The sequence below is a fragment of the Bos indicus genome, chromosome 3 (assembly GCF_029378745.1).
Source record: "Bos indicus isolate NIAB-ARS_2022 breed Sahiwal x Tharparkar chromosome 3, NIAB-ARS_B.indTharparkar_mat_pri_1.0, whole genome shotgun sequence".
Taxonomy (NCBI): Eukaryota; Metazoa; Chordata; class Mammalia; order Artiodactyla; family Bovidae; genus Bos; species Bos indicus.
Window position 1 is genome coordinate 87,496,053 of NC_091762.1, and position 18,866 is coordinate 87,514,918.

At 44.8% G+C, this 18,866-nt stretch overlaps 1 long non-coding RNA gene across 1 annotated transcript in view; it reads right to left on the minus strand.

The window, feature by feature from the left end:
* The window catches only part of LOC109556234 (uncharacterized), a 38,586-nt gene that overhangs the window by 2,878 nt on the left and 16,842 nt on the right, over nt 1–18,866 (minus strand). The window lies entirely within an intron of this gene.

Here is an 18,866-nt window from a genome sequence, read left to right on the forward strand (position 1 = left end):
GAAACAAAGGGAAAGGGAACCCCGTTTTATGAGCACCTACTCATGTGCTAGGCATTGTTCCTATGCGGTTTCACGACTCCTCACACCACGCTTTGAGCAGGATTCCGTACTCTGGTAGGCAGGGGAAGTTGCCTGCTCCAGAACACAAAAGCCGATAGATGGGACTGAATTCCAATACAGTTCTGTCCCTGGTTCCTTCCACCCAACCTTGCTGCCCCGGGCAGGGGGCAAGGATAAAGCGCAAAAGGCGCGTTTGCAACTACATTGGTGCGATGACCTAGCTGTTTCTGGGCGCCGCCCCTTCCCTCCTTTTTCTTTACCTACCTACAGGATGTCCAAAGCCTCTTGTAGTTCTACCTATCAGCTGATCGCTGCTGCCGCGCCCGCTCGCCTAATTTAGCAGCCGGAAGTCGCAAGTCCGGCGACAGCTGACCTAGAGCCCTTAGTCTTATCATTGTCAAAGCCAGTGTTGGCCCAGAGGACACACAGGTGCGCCCAGGGCACGTATTTCTCCAGCCTCCGCCCTAGTCACGGGGCTGCATCCGGTCCAGGAGCCAAGGAAACTGGTCCAGCTGCTCCTTTCCCGGCAGGGCCCCGCCCACGCCCACCCCAGCGGAGGCCCAGAACAGGTTTCTTCACTTTCCCTGGCCCAGCTCCCGCCTCGGGCGACAAAGGGAAGCCGGTTGCTCAATGTGCCTGAGGATCGTTCTGGTTCGCAGGCAACTCGTGGACGAGCCATCAGTCGGGTGGCCCCAACTCAAGCCACCAGGCACTGTACACCAGCTTGTGCACCGAGGTCTACCCAGCAAACCCTTAGGGTTCCTCAGGTGACACCTGGGCCCCTTGCTCTGTGCAGGGCCAGCCAGCATCAGGTCCCAAGGGGAAGGTGAGCAGAATGGGATGAGTTACCCGGCCGCCTGGGTCCACCCAGCAATGGGGGGTGTGGGAGTCCAGTGTCAGGCTTGACCTGGGGGCGGCACACTGTCACTGGCCACTGGCCCTCCATCCTCATGTGCCCAGGGTTCTTGGGGACTTTCTCAGAAGCCTGGCTCCTCTGTTTTAGACCTCTTGGCCAAGAGGAAAGCTTGGGCAAAAAACCCTTCAGATAGAATTTACTCACACATATTTACTGAGTGCCAGGCACTGTGCTAGGCCCTGGGGAGATCACCATGACCCAGACACAGAACCTGCTCTCAGCAGTTCTAGCTTAGTGAGTCAGCCAGGTAACAAATAGATCATTTTAATACGGGGCAAAGAACTATTTCCTGGCGCTTGTCTGGGAGAAGACCCTGAGTTGGTTAGAGGTGGGGTCAGGAAGCTTTAGGAAAAACTTTCTCAGGCTTCAAACACTGCTCTTTTCCTTCTTCCTTTCATCTCTCAGCACTCATTTCTGGAGTACCTGCACCATGCTGAGAGCTCAAGGAGCAGTTGATGATATTAGGGTGTCGTGTTTAAAACATCAGGTCTCTGGCTTCAGCCACTTACTTTGTGCCACTGGATGATTTGCATAATTTCTGGAGTGCATAACTCCACTTTCTTTATCTGTAAAATAGGGATAAAGATAATACCAGCTTCATAGAACAAGGTCTGGCCCATGGTAGCTATTAATGAGTGGAATCTATTGTATTACTTTGTCGTTTGTGGTTCACATACTTCTTCTAGTCTGCATGACAACCACCAACCCTCCACCCCCACTGTGGTTTGTGCTCAGGTAACTTCATACCCATTTTACAGATGAGGAAGCTGACTTGGACAAATTAACAGGATGGCTCATGTCTGGTAAGTTTTCAAAGCCAGCATCCTGGGGAGGAGAAGCCTCCTGAAATAGGGGAGATATTCTGACCTTCATCTGCCCTCCCTGAAACCCCAGATGACTGGTTAAGACTGAACTGTCTGGGGAACTTCCTTTGACCTAGATCCTGTGGGCTCTACCAGAACACCAGCCAAAAAATGCAAGCAGCCACACCCTCAGCCTTCTTGCCCCAACCTGCACTTCATGCTGGGGATTGTGCTTTCAGGGACTGTTCTCTCCAACGGGGGATTATAACTGGACAGCTACTGTGTGCCAGACCCTACACCAGGCATGCTCATGAGGGCTATTTCATCTTCTGTGAGCCATCGTCTGTGGTCAGGGAAAGGAGGAGGAAAGAATCAGCTTATCCCAATAATAATTATGTGTCCACAATAAACCTTGACACATGTGCATTCAACCCCTAGTGCTCTTTCTAAAGTGCAAATGTGACTATGTTATTACAACTCTCTTGTTTAAAATCTCTCAGTGGTCTCCCACTGCCCTTTTAGAGTCCACACTGAGGAAAGGCAGACTCAGCTAGTCACATTGTCACATCTGCTGTTTCCACTGATCTCCTGGCCTTTGCATATGCAATTCCTTCTTCCTGGAATGCCCTTCCCAGCTCCTTACTTCCTTTCCTACTTTTATATGGTTAAATACTATTTATCCTTCAGCTCTCAGCTAGATGTCACCTCCTCCAGGAAGCCCTCCTTGTCCACTCAAACAGGGCTAAGCCTGACTACACTCTCTTCTAAGTATCTATTTAACAGTCTCTCCCACTAGATGGTGAGCTCCTTGGTCAGGGATGGTGTTCTCAGCACCAAGAATTGTATGACTCATAACAGGCATTCAATAAAAATTTAATGGATGGATGAGAAAATGTTGAGCATGAAGATCATCTCCATTTAACAGAGGAGAAAACCAAGTCTCAAAGAAGGCGAAAATACCTATCTTAGGTCAGATGGCTGGTTAGTGGGTGAATTGAGCTAGAGATAAATTCTTCCAAGTCCCATCTTGTTTCACTATTTTACTTATATTGAAGATAATACAACCTCCTTCTAAGTTGTCTTATTGAAGTTGTTCTTAGCACTGCCTCTCCACATTTTACAGAAACAGATTCTGGGTCCTGATAGTGGAATATTTATGAATACCAATCATCAAGCCTATAGTTAGTCACCGGGACTGATTTTAGGTGCCTGAGACAGCTTATATCTCATGACACCTTAGAGAGGACATTATGATGTCTGCTTAACACATGAGGAAGCTTGTTCAGAGAGGTTAAGTGATTTGCTCAAAGTTCCACAGCCTTCAAACCCAAGTTAATCTCCAGCTCCTAAGCCCAGGTTTTTTTCCATCTCCCCAGACAGCTTCCTGACCATGGCTCTGGATCCAGCTCTCATGTAGCTTTAGGCACCAACTGGACCCAGGTTCTCTCTGAAAAGGGATATAGACGAAACTCCATAACTTCCAGGGATCTTTTGGACTTGACCCAAATGTCATCCTAACGCTGCCTTTTTTCTCTGGCCACTCCTCTCTTTTCCCTTGGGTTGCAGCATCTGCACTGGCTCCACCTCTGGGGAAAAGTCAGGGCATGGGAAGCTGTCCTCGTTCCTTGTTCCCAGTAAATGGCCCCCTTGGGAACCAGGCAGGTAGGAGCAGATCCTCCTGTTCTCAGGTGTCTCAACAAACAAACTATTTAGCAATTACACATGCCTTTGGATGGAGCACCCACAGCCTTTCCTGACTCCGAGGAGCTGCTCCTCGACTCCACCCCAAGAGCTTCACTAAGGTGCTTGCATTGATTTATTGATTGACTATCTGCCTGTCTCCTACCTCTATTACGCTGCTCTTTCAGCTAACAGTGTTCCCCTTGGAGCCCTGGCACTTCTTCAACTGAGATGAGGAAGCTCCCCCAACTATCTCATACTAGACAAGAAGGCAGGGGCTGTATCTGTTTTGTTTCTCACTCTATACCCATCACCTGGTGGCTCAGATGGGAAAGAGTCTGCCTGCAATGCAGGAAACCCTAGTTCGATAGCTGGGTTGTGAAGATCCGCTGGAGAAGGGAATGGCAACCCACTTCAGTATTCTTGCCTGGAAAATCCCATGGACACAGGAGCCTGGCCGGCTACAGTCCTTGGGGTTGCAAAGAGTCAGACATGACTGAGCAACTAACACACACAAACTCATCACCTAGCACTATCCCTGACATATGGTTGGCCTTTAATGAAATGATTGTTGAACAGCTGAATACTAAAGCTCCATTCATCTCTTAAAAGTTAATCCTCCACTTAGAGATAGGAATCATGGCATGTTAGATCAAAGGGGAACCCAGAGGAAATAAAATTTACTCTAAATCCTTCATTCTACAGAAACGGAGACCCAGAAAAAGGAGATACAAAGTCTAGGGAAGATCTACAGGATAGCTCAGGCCTCCTGACTTTTGTCTCAGCGCCCTCTCCATATTAGGACCCTACCCCCAAACCATAAACATGCTGTGCTGTGCTTAGTTGCTCAGTCATGTCCAACTCTTTGCAACCCTATGGACTACAGTCTGCCAGGTTCCTCTGTCCATGGGGATTCTCCAGGCTAGAATACTGGAGTGGGCTGCTATGCCCGCCTCCAGGAACATATTCTTTTCTAATTCTCACAGCAGGCACCTGGAGCTGGGAGCGGGGAAGGGAGGGCATTGCCATTGCCAAATGGCAGAAAAGAAAAGTGGGGCTCAGAGAGGTGAGTGGAGTGTACCCAATGTCACACAGCTGGAATCCTGGGCTTTTCCTGTCACAGCCTGTGTTCAGAGCTCCTTCTACCCCATTCTCTCTCCCCACGGCTCTCTGCTTTTATGAGCCTGAAAGAGATTTGAAAAGACAGGCTCTAGGATTTCAAGGACTTTTGTCTTTATTATTCATCTTGCTTCTGGAAGATCTGGTTAATCTGTGTGCCCAGTGCAAAATATGAAGACCATTAAGGTATTAATCAATATCGTTCAGGTATTCAAAATTGTCATCTACTCTAAAAGGGGGCTGGTGGCCCAAATGCTTATCTTAAATGTTCAAATATGACACTGAGGATATCTACTTTCTATGAGGGGCACTGCTGAGTGGGGCCAGGGGGCTTTGGAAGACTACTAGAGCCCATCACAAATCTCAAAGGTCCCTTTAGGACCCTGGCCACACCAGCTCTCTCTGACCACAGGATCATCCAGGCCTCAGGTCCTGGTCATGGCTAATGCTGCCTCAGCAACCACGTAACTATGGTGATGGTAGGGGACAGTCTTAAAAGGAGGCCAGTGCCTTAGGGGAAAAAAAGACAAAGAGAGAATAGGGTCAAATGAGCAAGGGTGGCCATTGTTGTACCTCCAGACATCACACTTAAGTGACCTGGGGTGAAGATTTATATCTCTAGGACAAAATAGCCCATTTACTCAAGAATGAAAAGATAAAGCACTTCTTTCTCTAAAAGAGCAGGGGCAGAGTCAGCATGCCAGCATCCTGGTTCATGAATTAGAGATCATTTATAACTTTATTGAAGAATAAAATGTGCCACTGATAACCTTAAAATGTCACTGTAACTGTTGTTTGGACAGCACTGGGCAGGAGCCCCTGCTTTGCTCCACACCAACTGAATGATCTTGGGGAGATGGCCCCAACTTCCTGAATCTGTCTCCTGGGCCACACAGGGCACCAATGGAGGCCCCTGGCAGGGTTTGTGGGAGTCCAATGATATCACAGATGTAAAGTGCCCAGTACCATGCCTAGCCCATAAATGTTAAGTGTTAGTTGCTCAGTCATGTCCACCTCTTTGCAACCCCATTGACTGTGGCCCTCCAGGCTCCTCTGTCCATGGAATTCTCCAGGCAAGAATACTGGAGTGGGTAGCCATTTCCTTCTCCAGGGGATCTTCCCAACCTAGGTCTCCTGCATTGCAGGAAGATTCTTTACCGTCTGAGCCTCCAGGGATGCCCACCTGGCCCATAATGAGTGCCAAACAAATAATAGCTCCTTTAAAAAAAAAAAAAAACAGAATGGGAAATGAATTGTGCTCTGGAAATAGAATAGTCATGGAACAACTCAGCTTCCCACCCACCCCAACTGCACCCCCCGACCGCAGCAAAGTAAAGTTCCGCTGGGGCCCCCAGAGCCACTTCCCACTGGCTTGTTCAAGGACTAGCCTCACCATGTGTCTGGCCTCCCACACGGTGGGCTTGTGTGCTCCCTTTCCTGTTTTCCTTGAGGCAGGTTTTGCCAGCAAAAAATGCAGTTAGCACTCAAAATGCAATCATTACAACTCACCTAGCAGGCACGTCAACATGCCTGTTGACATGTGCTCACAAATACTAAAAATGCATGCAATGCGATGCAGCCAGATAAAATGCGTGGCACCCTTCCACATACATTCAGTGAAATAGTAGAGCAGAATGGAAAGAGCAGACGCTTTGGAGCTGGGTGAATGTGGGTTCCGACTTGTTTCTGTCTTTTAATAGTGGTATGATCTTGAGCACGTCTCTAGGCGTCTCAGTCCCCCTCATCTGAAACACTATATTCACAATTCTTAGCTTTTGGTCTTGTTTTGAGGATGGTATAAGACAATGTATGTAAAAGAATGGTCTGATACGCAACAGATGCTTAAAGGTATTTGTTGCAGAAATGCCAAGAATCTGAAAAGGGAGGAGAGAGGGAGAGTCCAGTGCTGGACTCACCTTCTTTATGGTGTTTTACCTTTTTTCTGTTTCTCAGCTCCTTAGGAGCTTTTTGCCTCTTGACAGTAAGATATTGACCTTAATTGATTTTACTGTTATGCTCCTGTTTCCATTTTACCTCATCAAATGAGCCAGGAGACGATCTGAGTGTGAATGCTATTTCCCTTCCACATCTCCCCACCTCCCACCCACGATCCCAAATGCCCGGCAGAGCTAGAGACAGCAGGTCCTCAGTGAAGGCTGAGAAACGAGCATTGGATTTATCTTTATCCTCAAACTTCTTGCCATGGTCCTAATCCCCTCCTTCTTCCCTCTGCCTCTTTGAGCCTAGTTGGGTGAGAGGGACTATAGTCAGCAAGAAGGGTGAAGATAAAGAAGGGCACAGGATTTACAGTCCAGATCTGGAATACATATTTTGGAATGGGAAACAAACAAACAAACAAAAAAAGTGCTCCAAAAAGAGTAACTCTCCCCCTATCCCCCTCCTCATTTATCTGAAACATTGTCAGGAGGAGAAGGAAGACAATAAAGAGAAGAAATCCAGCTCTGAGACATATTCAAATTTGAGAATCATATTTTGCATAACATAGAGAACTTTCCTCAACTTTGTGCTGTTTCACCTTCACACCATCTTGGTGAGGCAGACGCTGTTAGCCCATTCCACAGATGGTAAAACCAAGGATAAGAGAAGTATAGCCACTTGCCTGAGGTCACACAACAGGGGAATACCAGATATGGTGCTCAAAATGGAGTCTTCCTCATCCAGATCCCTGCTTCTTCCTGTTATGGGGGTCATTTCTCCATAGGACAAGGAAGAGGAATTCTGAGTCATTGACCCATCTTGAATGCTTCTCTATTCTGCCTCTTCTCTGACAATCCAACAACCCAGGTGGTGTACACACAGGGCTATACACTTATTCATCAGGCTACATTCTTACCACTTGTGCACTTTTCTGCATATATGTTATACTTCTTAAACAAAAACACGACATGATAAATATAATTTTTAAATCTACTACAAAGTCACTTTCCATTACAGGCTTTCTCTAATTTTTATTTTTAATAGACAGATACGTCTATCTCTCCACTACTCTCTGGATGGCTTATAGCACCCTGTCCAATCTGACCCCTTGCCTGCCTCTTCAGCTCACACCCCCTACTTTGTGGATTCCTTTTCTTCTACCTAGAACTCCTCCCTCTTTGGGCATGGCTGCTTCCTACTACCTCATCCTTCAGGTCTCCTGTGAGATACTACCCCTCCTCCTCCAAGAAGACTTCTCTGACCACCATGCCTCCAGAGCTCTCCAGATCTCCAGACTTTCTGCTAAGCCCCCACAGCTTCAGGGTCCACCTCCTCCAAGCCCTACCATGCTGAGTTGGAAACACCTGTTACTCTCTACCTGTTACCCATCGCCCACACACCCCCTCTCACCACTACCACCACCCTCTCCACCAGTTGGTAGTCACCTTATCATTTCTACTTCCTTGCACCCAGCTCAGCAGGGGTTCAGCAGTGTTACTGGATCAAAGAATGAATGAATCAAACCCCTACCCATCTTCCAGAAGGGTTTGTTTTACTCTTTACTTGAAACTCGGGTTGCTCAGCTGTGTGTATTCTGTCCCTTTGCTTAATCTGAAATTCTCAAAGAAATTGTATTAGATCAAACTGTGTCCCCCCTGCCCCCAAAAGATATGTCCAACCCCCAGTGTTTGGGAATATGACCCGATTAGAAATAGGGGTTTTGTGGGTAAAACTAAATTAAGGCGTTCATTGTGGATTTAGGGTCAGCCCTAAATCCAGTGACTAGTGACTTAGAAAAGAGAGGGCGACATGAGACACAGAAATACCTAGAGGGGATGGGTGGGAGGCAGGCAGGGATGGAAGCAGAGATTAGAGAGATGCTGCCCCAAGCCAAGTGTTATCAGGAGTCACAGGAAGCTGGCAGCAGCAAAGAAGGGATCTTCCCTTAGAACCTTCAGAGGGAGTGCAGCCCTGCTAACACCTTAATTTTTTGACCTCTAGAATTATGCAAGAAGAAATTTTTGTTGTTCAAAGCCACCGAGCTTGTGGCATTTGTTACAGCAGCCCTGGGAAACTAATTGGAGCAGAACCATGCCTTTCACTGCCTGCCTACCTGCCCCAGAATCTTCTACCCTGCCATGCAAACAGAGAAGACTCTTGAGAGTCCCTTGAACTGCAAGGAGATCAAGCCAGTCCATCCTAAAGGAAATCAACCCTAGATATTCATTGGAAGGACTGATGCTGAAACTGAAGCTCCAATACTTTGGCACCTGATGTGAAAAGAGAACTCACTGGAAAAGACCATGATGCTGGGAAAGACTGAGGGCAAGAGGAGAAGGGGGCAACAGAGGATGAGATGGATGGATGGCATCACCAACTCAATGGACATGAGTTTGAGCAAATTCCAGGAGATAGTGAAGGACAGGGAAGCCTGGAATGCTGCAGTCCATGGGATTGCAAAGAGTCGGACAGAACTAATCACAACATGCAAACAGTAGGACCTCTATGAAAGCCTTATGCAGTACCGCTTCCAAAAGGCCTTGTCTCTGTGTTTAGGTGGCTAGTCTATCCCAAAGGTTGACCAAAGCCAAAGTAAGTTTATATCACAGTCATGTAATCAGTGCGCATGGGAGGCACTAGCGTTGATGAGGGTTCACCATGGCTACCATTCTTCCTCAGTGTTACCTTTTGCCATCTTTCATTCAGCACAGAGTACTGAGCACCTGTCATAAAGGTCCATTTTACAGAGAAGGGTACTGAAGGTCAGGGAGGGAGGGTAAGTGCTCAAGATCTCACAGTGAATAAGGGGTGGCGTTGGGACTGGAAACCCAGAACCCCAGTACAACTGTGCCCTCCACTAAGCTACTATACAGGAACAGAAATCAGGACAGGAGGGTGAAGGCAGGGAGAGACCAGGTGGCTAAGAGTGATTCTATGCTAGCAGACTTTGTGTTTTTGTTTTCATAGTCTGGGAACAAGCAGATATTACATCTCTAACTTTCAGTTTGTGGTAGTATGCTAAGTCACTTCAGTCGTGTCCGACTCTGTGCGACCCCATAGACGGCAGCCCACCAAGCTCCCCCATCCCTGGGACTCTCCAGGTAAGAACACTGGAGTGGGTTGCCATTTCCTTCTCCAATGCATGAAAGTGAAAAGTGAAAGTGAAGTCGCTCAGTCGGGTCCGACTCTTAGCGACCCCATGGACTGCAGCCCACCAGGCTCCTCCATCCATGGGATTTTCCAGGCAAGAGTACTGGACTGGGGTGCCATTGCCTTCTCCGTTGTGGTAGTATACTAAACACAAAACATTAGCAAAAAAAATGAGTGATCTTTATCTATGATCGATACATTATCTATATGAGCAAAATTAATCATATTACAAAGCTGCCATGAGAATTCCAGACAACAGTGCAACTCTGCATGAAGCAGTGTAAAACCAGGTATGTCACTGCCACAGATGAGACAGGTCTGGTCTTGAAGGTGCATATATGAAGAGGGTGGGTCCCTAAAAGGCCACCTAATTTTCCTCTTCACTGCTCATCACCTTGGCTTGGATACAATAAATACTGGTCAGTGAGCCATCAGGGCTGGAATCACCTGGAACATCTATGCAGGCTCTTCCCTATCATTTCATACAGAGGCCACACACAGTCATCAATTCAGCAAATATTAATTGAGCACCTACTATGTGTTGGGCTCTGGGGACATAGCAGAAAACAAAGTCTGTTCTTATAGAGCTTACCTTCCATTGTGGGGAGAGAGGCAATCAAAAGTAAAGGAATAAATCTAGAATCTGTCTATGAAAAATGAGGAGATAAATGAAATGGAGGCTTGAGAGTGATTGGGGTGTTATTTTATGTAAGGTCATCACAGAGCACCTTTCTGATAAGGTGACATGTGGGCAGAGGTGTGAGGAAGTGAGAATGAACTCTATAACTGCTTGGAGGGAGAGAGAACAGCACTTATAAAAGACCCAAAGCTGGAACGTCCTTGGAAAGTTCCCATAATAGTCAGAAGGCTTTTGAGGCTGGAGCAGAGTTAAAAAGTGCTAGGAAGCCGAATCAGACAGTTTGCCAGAAGACAGTTCACACACAGAGCCTTTTGGACTATGGTGAGGGTCACAGACTGCTCTCAGTGTGATGAGAAGCTACTGGAAGGAGTGGCACAGAGGAGTAGCAAGGTCTGGGTCAGGTTATGAAAGGATACTCTGTGTGGAGAATACAACCACAGAGTGTTGGATGGAGAGGAGGATGGAGGCCAGGGAGAGCTGCTGCTACAATCCAGGGACCAGGTGACCCTGGATAGAGGGGATGAGTCATAGTAGATGCAGGCTGACCGAAAAAGAAAAAGAAAAAAGGGAGGAAGGGAAATAAAGGAAAAGGGTGGGAAGGAGAAGATAAAGATGGAGTATGAGAAAAGGAGCTTCCTGCTGGCTCAGACAGTAAAGAATCCTCCTGCAATGCAGGAGATCTGGGTTTGATCCCTTGGTCAGGAAGATCCCCTTGGAGAAGGAAATGGCAACCCACTCCAGTATTCTTGTTTGGAGAATTCCATGGACAGAGAAGCCTTTGGGCTACAGTCCACAAGGTCTCAAAGAGTCAGATACGACTGAGCGACAAACACTCACAGGAGAGAAAAGAATGTGTTTTACATATCAAACAAGAACACAGCCATCCTGAATGTCAGCCTCTGGGATGGGAAAAAGGGAAACAGATACTTCCAATGCGCTATCCGAGGTACTAGGTCTCCATAGGTCCCACCTTATCACGTGACAATCATTTGAGGTGGGAATAATGAGCCTTTATTTCATAGTTGAGGAATCTGAGGCCCAGAAAAGTTAAGTAATTTCTCCGGGGCCACACAGTCAGTATGAAAGTGCTAGAATCAAAGCTGAGGAATTGTCTGACTCCAAAGCCTGCTCTTTCCAAATCTCATTCTGACTGGGTGCAGAGAAGTGTACAGATGTAGTACCTGCCCTAAAAAATCTCCCTGACTGGTGCTCTGTGACAACCTAGAGGGGTGGAAGGGGGAGGGACATTTAAGAAGAAGGGGACATATGTATATCTATGGCTGATTCATGTTGATGTATGGCAGAAACCATTATAATATTGTAATTATCCTCTAATTAAAAATTAAATTACAAAAAAATCTCCCTGACTTACAGCAATCCCATGAGGTCAGAACTGTTTTAACCCCTGTTTTTAGAAATGATAAAACTGATGCCCAGAGAGGTTAGGTGACTTGCCTAAATCACAACAAATGGTAAGAGAGAGAGCCATAATTCAAACCCTGGTCAAGCTCCAATATCTTAACCACTACTCTGAGTCATCATATAATATAGTTGCTTGGAATATTAGTGAAATATATTTTTAAGCCTCATTTACAGCTGGATGATAGGTAATGAACCAAATCATCTAAGTACACCAGTATCTCAAGACTTCCTGAAGAACACACACCATGCATGCACTTGCAGACTACACTTATTGACACACAATATGGACACACCTATAAACTGCATGCATATACAACATTCCAAAGTCATTTACTTCCTAAATTAGCCTCTGTTATCTGGCTGTCTGGGGAAGCTAAGTTGTTTACCCAATTATGATAAATTGCCAAAGCCACTTTGTCCATTTCCAAGAAGTACTGGATGTAGTCTTCAAATTACTTCTTAAAAAGTCAACTGGAAAAGTCTGCTAACATTTCCTTGAGAAGGTTGGGACGAGATGGGAGTTAGAAGGTTGAAATGTTGGTATCCTCCCCTAGCAATGGAGGCCTCTGTGAAACACCGATTTTCAACGCTTTGCTTCCTCTCTGGAAATACAGACTCTGCCCCGCTGGTATGTAATTCAATTCCAAGCATCAGAAGCAAAAGTCTCCTGTTGAGAGGTGCTATGGTGTAGGGAAATGTGTGGAAGCTAAATTTGTCCTCCGACAGTTCTAAACCCATTCCCAGCTATGTGAACCCAAGCAGGTGACTGGGTTCCCTTAGAAACAAAATAAGGATAATACCTACCTCTAAGCTATCATGAGGATTATAAAAGATCCCTTAAATAAAGTGTCAAGCACACAGTTGAGGCTGATGGAGTGTCAAAGTTCAGTGTCTTGACCTTTTCCCTACAAGGTAGAAAGTCACTAACTTTCAACCAATAGAACCTATAATTACTATTTTTGGCCACCACCGGAAGGATTTTTTTTTTCTTTTTTTTTAAAGCAGTCAGATGTTTTCACAAAGGCAGGCAGGCCCAGGCATCATTACCAGGTTGCTAGGTGTTGTTAAACCACCTACGTAGCCGCAGAGTGGGCAGCAATTAATGTAATTAGCGTACTGATGAGTGTCCTCAGCAGCAATAAACAGCTCAGGCCTGTAGAACTTGACAGACCTGCTGCTCCCACAAGGCTTCTGACACTATACATCCACCTGGGGAGCCGTGTAGTGTAGTTTTGTGGGAAAAGACCATCTTTGACTCTGTTGGAAACAGATGTAAATCCTGTCTTTGAAAATTCCTAGCTGTGTGACTGAGGGCAAGCCATGTCACATCTCTGAGCCTTAGTTTCCGTATCTATAAAGTGGGATTATTGTAGTTATCCTTATCATCATCACCATCATCATCAACACAGCAGAAAACCCCCAGCCAAGCTGATGTTGAACTTCCAAAAGGGTGCAGAGTTCAAAGAAGAGACAAACACTGTGGGCATTTGGCACTGGAACAGCCCATTTCTTTTTCTTTGGGTAAATGCAGAACATGGAGCAATGATTAGAGTGGCTTTACAGAAACCACTGGAGTTTGGGATAAAAAGGATATCGATACCCAGAAACAAGGGTGAGAGAAAGAGAGAGAGGAAGTACTCTTGGATTTAATTATTTAATATTATGTTATAAATAATTACCACACATGTTATCATCAGCAATACTAGTACTTACATAAAACAAAAGCCACAGCAATCTGGTAGTTGGTAATAAAAGCAGGAAACCAGCTTATAACTTTGAATCTAGCAATTCTGTCCAAATTGACACCCTCACAAAAGAAGTCAAATGATCAAAGGTTACAAAGTGTATGAATGTATATGTTCTTGATAATCATTAAGAATTCACTAATTCATCCAACAGTTGCTGAGTGCCTACTAGTGCCAGGAATACAGACCTTACGTGTGGGGAGATATATACACACAGACAATTAGGATTCACTGAAATGAAGGCTCTGAAAAGGCCTGTAAAGGAGAGGGAATCAAGAGCGGAATAATTGATAGGGAAAGTGCTAAGCAAAGAGAAGGGAACCCCTGAGGCTGACAAGGGGGAGAACCCCATGGATTCTTGGAAACTTGCATATAAGATGGTGTTAAATGAAAGGAAACTAAGAGAAAAGAAAAATAATCACAGAATTCAGAGAATGTCAGAACTAAAAGGACTTCAGAGAACATCCCTTTCAGCAGTTCACAACCTCTTCCATGGAGTCCTTATGACAGTGAGGCTCACATAGCCTAACAATGTAGGCAGAGAAAACTTAAGTTCTGGGTCACAGTAGTAAAACTGTCTAGCTGCTAGTTGTCAATCCAGGAGTTGAGAAAACTTTTCAATATACTAAAGAATATGGCTCCATCTAATAGCATGGAGGTTGGGAGTGAACACTTCAGTTGAAAACCAGTGATCTGGCCCAAGCCTTCATGCTATTGGTGAGAATCTGAGGCCCCAAGCAACCTCTCTACCCTATCACACCAGCACATACTTCTTGCTAAGTTGGTATTCATTGAGTGAGTGTTGGTAAATAATAGGAAATGAGATGACCTAACCAAGGTTACCCAACTTGTATGTGGTTGGTAACATATACTAATTAAAACTTAGGCATTGGGAGTGAATTTAGACCATGGTACATAGAAATGCATGCTCATTATATTTCCTTTCTTTAATCTGCTCAAGTGTAACCTAAGAAATAAAATAATTGGGTAATTCCCTGGAGGTCCAGTGGTTAATTCTCCATGCTTCCACTGCAGGGGGCAGAGGTTCAATCCCTGGTCAGGGAATTAGGACTGCCATGCCACTGGCCAAAAAAAAAAACAATAAACAATGGCCTGGTCAGCTTGACAGTATAGAAGGGGTCACAGTAGCCTGAAAAGATATGGAGTTCTAGATTCCTCAGGCTGTGGTTAGTACCAGTACTTGAAAGCCACCACTGAGGGCTCCTAATACAGTAGACAGTAAATATGACCAACTGGAAACAGGATTTTTTAACAAGATTGGCCAAGTGCAGAACCAATAGGCGGAGTTCCTCAACACTTGGTCACCGGTGATGGCTCTTTCCTGCCTTTCCTCTGCCTGGAATGCCCCTCCCACACTACCCTGCTCCTTCAGGAGTCAGCACTTATATGCTTTATATCGTAGCTGCTCTTCAGAGAGCCCCTTTTAGATAACCCTCTTTAAGAAGTTTCCGACTGTTGATCTTCTTCCAAATCACAAATGTATAGAAATCTTCCAGGTCCTCAGGCTCCATCATCTCCCCACTCCCCTATCAGATAACGTTTGCATAGTCTACTAACTACAGAGTTAGTTAGAACCACACAGTTCCAGGTTATTCTGCTCTTTTCATTCATAATACTTATAGCTTATTGTGATTTTATATGCATGTGTTTATTATCTATAGGCAACAACTCTAATACTAGTAATTACAGTTAATATTTATTGGGCACTTTCTAGGTCAGGTACTATTCTAAGTATTTTATATGTCCATTTATTTAATATTCATAACAACTCTCTGAATTGGGTTCTATTATGGCATCCGGTCCCACCACTTCATGGGAAATAGATGGGGAAACAGTGGAAACAGTGTCAGACTTTATTTTTTGGGGCTCCAAAATCACTACAGATGGTGACTGCAGCCATGAAATTAAAAGACGCTTACTCCTTGGAAGGAAGGTTATGACCAACCTAGATAGCATATTCAAAAGCAGAGACATTACTTTGCCAACAAAGGTTCGTCTAGTCAAGGCTATGGTTTTTCCTGTGGTCATGTATGGATGTGAGAGTTGGACTCTGAAGAAAGATGGGCGCCGAAGAATTGATGCTTTTGAACTGTGTTGTTGGAGAAGACTCTTGAGAGTCCCTTGGACTGCAAGGAGATCCAACCAGTCCATTCTGAAGGAGATCAGCCCTGGGATTTCTTTGGAAGGAATGATGCTAAAGCTGAAACTCCAGTACTTTGGCCACCTCATGGGAAGAGTTGATTCATTGGAAAAGACTCTGATGCTGGGAGGGATTGGGAGCAGGAGGAGAAGGGGACGACAGAGGATGAGATGGCTGGATGGCATCACTGACTCGATGGACATGAGTCTGAGCGAACTCTGGGAGTTGATGATGGACAGGGAGGCCTGGCGTGCTGCGATTCATGGGGTCGCAAAGAGTCGGACACAACTGAGTGACTGATCTGATCTGATCTGATAAGCTTTATTTTACAGGTAAGGAAACAGAGATTCAGAGATGAATTTGGCCAAGTTCATACAGTGGGTAAAAGACAGAGCCAGGTAACAGATCCAGGCAACCTGGCTCCAGAAGTTAAGTAACCTTAATCTCCAAGCAACACAGAAGCACCATAAAGGCAGATTCCATGTCTTTCTTGCCCACCATTTCATCCTTAGGACCTTGTAGTGCCTAGTATGGGGTAGGGACCTGATGGATGTTTGTTGGAAGGAAGGAAGGGAGAGAGGAGGAGGGAGGAGGAGGATGTGCTGCTAGCCCCATTGTGGACTTCTCGTAGGTAAAGTGGGGCTGGGACCCACGGAGGACTCCCTGCTTCACTTCAGAGCAACAGGGACGGTAGGGATAGAGCTGAATGAGACACAGTCTTTGTCCTTATGGAGAACGTGCCTCCATCCTCATCTCAAGGTGGCCCAGTGGTTCTGATGCCCTCAGATGAGCCCAGGGACCATTCGGTGAGTTCTGAGGTTCAACTGTAATGCAACTATTCTGCTCGAGGACCCATGTGTGGGTCCTCAGAGCTCATCAATGAATTAAGCCAGAGCCCTCTCTCAAGGAGCTCACAGGCTAGTGAGGAAGAGCAAGTGTGAAACCAAGGAGAGGAAAAGAAGTTAGACAGTTCAGACTAAGAAAGGAAAGCGGGCACAGAGAGGAAGACTCATGGCCTGGATGAATTCTACCTCTGGGAGTCTCTGACTGTTCTGCTTATGGAGTCTGGGACCAGGAATTGGGTGTTCAGTTGAGAACTGCACCTCCCCACCATCTGCACATGTGGGTTGCCCTACTACAATACATGATACTGTGACCCATTTTGCTGGAAGACAAGGTAAGGCTGATCACTAGAGGAAGAAGAGCAGTATAACATGCAAGTTGCTTTTATCCACACTGATTTTTCCCAGGATATTAATGTTTTGTTCTACCGAGGAGCAGTGACTGAGCAGAAACGACATTAACAGAGTGGAATGTTGTTGCCTCAGAGGCACACAGATCTGGGAGACAGAATGCCCTTTCACCCTCCATCCTCCTGCTGGGCTGTTTGCCTGCATACTCCTTGAGAGAGCTTGTTGCATGGTGCATCCTCATCTTTGAGGATTTGCCCTTGTTGACCCCATAGCTTCAGCAGCCCAGTCTTCCTTATGTCTTCCGTCAAGTTCTCTTTGTCAGCTTTAAGGTTTAAATGCAGGATTAAAATCCTACATTTGCTGTAGTTTGTGTGGGTATGTGTATATTTATTGAGTCAAAATTTAATAGATCTCCTTAGCTCTATTACTTTTATTAGGATATTCAGAGTTTTATCTTAGCAGTATGGTTGTGCAGTTGTCAGTGGTCTACCTTAACCCTATTTGGATTTTTAAACAACTTTTAAATGTACAATTTTTAAAAAATGTACAACTCTTCAGAACACAGTGTTTCAGGAATGTACACGTCACATTATAGCAGAAACACCTGTATCTAAACACCCAAAGACTTTCCCACTCATTATGATGTCATTCCTCCCAGAAGTTCTTTGAAGTAGCATAAATGGCAACCACCACACTCATTTTCAGACGAGGAAACTGAAGCTCAGAGATATTAAATGACTTATCCAAAAGGAGATAAAATGGGACTGGAATCCAAGTCTTCAACTCCATTTACTCAGTTTTCATAGCACCCATGCATTTAGTACATTACCTAGAACATGTAGGCAGTTGATCACTAGGTTATTTCATTTCATGGATTAAAATGATGCTCCATCTTATGAATAAGAAACTGATGCTCAGTAATTAAGAAAATTGCCCAAGGTCACACTATCGGGAAGAGAATGAGTTGAGATTTTAACCCATGTCTTCCTGATTGCACAGCCCCTGTTGATAATGAGGTTTAGTCGCTAAGTTATGTCCAACTCTGTGACCCCATGGACTGTGGCCCTCCAAGTTTCTCTGTCCATGGGATTCTCCAGGCAAGAACACTGGAGTAGGTTGTCGTTTCCTTTTCCAGTGGATCTTCCCAACTCAGGGATCAAGCTCACGTCTCCTGCATTGCAGGCAGATTCTTTATCACTGAACCACCAGGGAAGTGTTGTCCAGAGACCATACCTTTCTACAATATCAATGGAAAAACACCTACCTTGTGTAGAATAAGAGACAAGTTATCTATTGTAATGATTATGTATTTTTTTTTTTAGGATTTTATTGTTTATTTTAATATAATTGCTTATTTAATTTCTAGTCTTCCACTGTAGACTATAAATTCACTAAGGAGATTCTTAGTGTCTTTCACATGGTAAGCACTTTATATACTTTTTAACTGATTTTTCTGTGCCATTGTATGTATTAATTAATTATCGTATAGTCTTCGGAGCACTGTCATTCTAAAGACATAAAATGAAAACGAAAACAACTTTTGCCTTGCCTTCCTGTTATGTATTTATTTTTACAGTTGTCTAAATGTTTATGGCAAGTAAATACTTTTTATCAATTTATACTGGTAATATATCATCTATAAAAATACGTTTAAGTTTTAAAAAAGTGAATCTATTTAAAGAAAACTAGTAAGTACAGTGATTTGAAAGAAGTAAGTAGACAGAGAAAAATAGAAAAAGTGATGGGTAAATGACTGAAACTTGAGAAATACAATTTTTAATCTTAACAAATAGAGTCCTCAGTAAAACATTTGCTTTATGCAATTGATTCCCATAAGCTATATGAGCAGATATTTCTAAATTACCTAGAAAAGAAAGGAAATTAAAATAGGCATGATTCCCTGGGAGTGTTTTAGGAAATTTAACATGCTTCTCTTCATTTCAGAGTCTGTGCCAATGGCGTTTCATTGCATGACTCAGAGGTAGTTGGTCAAAGCAGTACTTGGGTTCTCTTAAGACAAAGGAAACAATAAAACAAGG